The sequence below is a fragment of the Lycium barbarum genome, chromosome 10 (assembly GCF_019175385.1).
Source record: "Lycium barbarum isolate Lr01 chromosome 10, ASM1917538v2, whole genome shotgun sequence".
Classification (NCBI taxonomy): Eukaryota; Viridiplantae; Streptophyta; class Magnoliopsida; order Solanales; family Solanaceae; genus Lycium; species Lycium barbarum.
The window spans coordinates 105,676,764-105,680,335 of record NC_083346.1 but is presented as its reverse complement, the minus strand read 5'-3'; the positions used below and the strand labels follow the sequence as shown (position 1 = coordinate 105,680,335).

Sequence of the window (3,572 nt, the reverse complement as noted above, 5' to 3'; positions counted from 1 at the left end):
ATTCTCGAAAAGCGAAAAGTAACAACATTACTTTGGAACGGTATGCCTTATGAACTAGAGGAGCTCAGGTACAAAAAATGGAAAGTTATTAATTTATATAAAAGCTTAATGCTTATGCAGCCCCCTAAATTTATTCCTTTTTCCATTTTAGCACCTCAACTAAATGTTATTTCCTATTGAACTCCTGAACTCGTCCTTAAGCGTGTCTATCAAACCCTCTAAATTTGATTTTTATTAAAAGCAAAAATTAAATTGTGGTAATGAAGGTGAAATCATATTTTAGACGCGTGGTAAGTTATTCTTTAGGTCATGGATGTGTCGATTTCTGTTGGTTCTGTTTTTCCACTGCCAACTTAATTAAGAGCTTACTTTTTCCCCCCTCTCAATTACTAGTAATCTTAGCTAAAAGATGGCATAATTAATTTAGAATATATATTAGCATGTTGCTACATTAAAGATCACTATCAAAAACGCGCAATTTAGCCACACTGGAAACCGTGGCTAACACTACTTCCCCACGGTACCTTAGCCACGGTTGCCAGCGTGCCCATCAAGGGTGTCGCCAGAACATTAGCCACGGTTTTAGCATCCGTGGTAACATTCTTTTAGCCACGGTTTACTGCAAAAATAGCCACGGTCCTTCCATGGGTAAATATGACTACAGAAATTAGCTCATAGTACAAATTAGAACCGTGGCAAAAGTATACATTTCTTTTAAAAAAAATACAATTATTTCCCTACACTTTTCTGCCATCAATACATAACTGATAAGCATTCACTGATACACTGATCATAATACACAAATAATTGCTATAATAATCAAAGTTCCAATGTTTAAGGCACAAAAAAAAAATCAAAAAAGTCTCTAGCTAGCCATGTCACCAGTTCCAGAGTAGGGATGCTGTGTGTTTCGAAAGCAGGTGAATTTCTGCTTGAACTCTTGTAGATGGTTATTTGAAAGCAGCTTCTTCCGCCACAAAGATCCTACATTTACATATGAAATGTCACTTATAAATTACAAATACTCAAGTGACAAGTCAGTTTGGCAAGAAAAAAATGCGCCAGTAACAAAATATACAAATATAAAAGATTCTAACTTACAGCAGCCTAAGAAGATTATTCAACATCATAAGGGAGAAGACAGTTACGCAAAGCCTTAAATACAATTTCTTACCTTCACTTATTCAAGACATAGACATTGTATCCTTATATACACAATGATCATAAGGTAAACATCATTTACAAATTCTGAGCCAGTAACACCAACAGAGTATAAACTACTTCCCAGGTCCCTCTGGTTTTCTTCCCTTTTTCTAGTTTCCACAGCAGTAACCCAAGGAATACCGCCTCCCATGTTCAAGTGGCTCTTGAGAACCGATATAGCTTAGTCATAGGCATTCCAGTTTAACATTAATGGTGTAAAGTACAAGACATTAAATGGAATCCTTTATTTCATGCTCTTTGATACTCTTAAAGGCCTTCTTCTATAATTATTCCATTTTATCCAAGGAAGCAGACCAATTGCCAAGCTTATGAAGAGGCACCAGAGTCAATAACATGTTGAACTGTAGGTCATTTCCATTCACTTTATGTTCAGGCAAACCCTTAACTGCAGTCATACCGAAGCCTCTTAGACCCCCTCCTTTTTTCTTTCCTTTTCCTTGTCATGTTCTTTTCTTTTTTATGTCATTACATGACTGAGTTTCGTGAACTAATCCTACATTGTGTGGTTCACTTAAGATCAGGTCATTTTACTTACTCATCGTTCTGGCTATTCTAGAAACAAATATCTTCACTAAAATCTCATACAAAGTTACACAACTTTACTGCAGTAATTTGTGATCACATACATGTTCGGAATAAATATCCTTGAATTAGAAGAAAGTGAAATAACAGAGCAACATCATTATTACTATTTTGAAGGAGAAAAGATATCACTGGTCTAGGAGGAAACTAAAATAGAATGAAAGGCTTATACAGGCACATCACGCGTGCAGGTAAGCAGCTTCTTCCACCACAAAGGTAATCAGTAGGCAACATTGAAAACTATAACTAGACTTTTTCATGATATCTCATCAAATCCAACCTTCCGCATATCAATCAATCAATCTATCTGGACCTCAATCCCAATACTCATAAATACCAAATAATCTTATGCAGAAGTAGCTGAAAGATTAAATTAAACCAAGAACTCATCATTAGCCATGCCAATCGATTTAACGTGTTCTTGTAGTTCATCCAGCATATCTGTGTGAGGTCATCAGGCCAGATAAGTAATGCAGCTATAGCATGACAAGCAGGGAAACCTATCTTAACTCTTTGTCAAAGACCAAATTTTAACTGTAAAAAGATAAGTAATGCAGCTATAGCATGACATATATACTAATCAGTGATAATACAACGTTTCCAAAAGGAAAAACCTGGATCATATACCAGACGCAGCGCTAGGCAGCGTTCGAAAACACAGGAGCCATTACTTCTATCCACCTGCAAGATCAGAGACTTCCTATGACTTTGGCAAAATAATTGAGTTTCTATTTATCTTTTCCATGCAGAAAGGAAGGTTATTGCTGTAAAGTTTCAATTTATGTTCCTAATTATTTCCCATGAAAAGAAAAAGACTTTAACCAGTGAGTGGCATAAAAAAAATTCATAAAAAAAAATTAAGTTACCCTGTACAAGGAGGAGCCATACTGGTATAGTCACACCGAGTGCCAGTATCGCCAGCTTTATAGTCCTGCAATGTAATGTGTTAAAAATCAATTAATTTCAATATCACAATATCTACCCATTGTTAATCGAAGAGGTGCAAGAGACTAATAGTTTGTTTGGCCAATCTTTTGGAAAGCAAAAGTGCTCATTTTACAGAGTTGAGGTGTTTGGCCAAACATCTTTTATCGTGTCTCAAAGTAATAATCTTGCCAATCTTTTTGACAAGTTAGATACACTAATGAGATAACCAAAATAAGTTGTAAGCTAAAGCTTTTGGAATTATACTTGTAAAAATGACTAGGTATTCTAAACAAAAAAAAAAAAGGTCAGAAACCATTGATTTAAACACGTCAATTTTAAAGCCAAACATTTTCAGAATATAGAACCCAAATGGCATAATGACAACTCAAACTATAAAATTCAAAGAAACAACAATCAGCAATCACACCAAGATGACATGAAATAAAGAACCCAATCAAATTACCTGAGCATATAAGTTTCAAAAAGCATATTCACATTGGCATGAAAACAAACAAACACCAAGAGGGTAAATTACAGCAAGAAAATTGACTTGAAAACCCTAGGTAGCAGAGATTTGTTACCTGAAAGAAGTGATTGAGATGCTTGTAGATGCATTCTAGATTCATGCTTCGTCCATTTGTGATGTAGTTGATAATGATTCTCACGAGGTGGCCATCTAAAGAAATGGAAGGCGTTTCTTCTAAATTTGGGACGGCGGACTAAACCCTCAATTTTTGGTTTGTAGAATTAAAACCCAAAAAGATACTTTACAGTGTAAATAGATGGGGGGAATGAAAAAAACAAAAGGGAGGGAGTCGAGTTTAATTACCGCCTGATTT

General features: G+C 35.4%; 1 long non-coding RNA gene across 2 annotated transcripts; it reads right to left on the bottom strand.

Moving 5' to 3' along the window:
- Positions 1–659: 659 nt before the first annotated feature.
- On the bottom strand, positions 660–3,572 carry LOC132615250 (uncharacterized). 2 transcript variants are annotated; one of them, XR_009572627.1, is made up of 4 exons: positions 3,315–3,572; positions 2,673–2,737; positions 2,421–2,487; positions 660–2,247 (listed from the first exon to the last, which is right to left on the bottom strand). It is a non-coding gene; the product is annotated as an uncharacterized LOC132615250 (long non-coding RNA). The 2 variants fall into 2 exon arrangements; XR_009572626.1 differs by having other exon boundaries at positions 660–984; positions 3,315–3,563.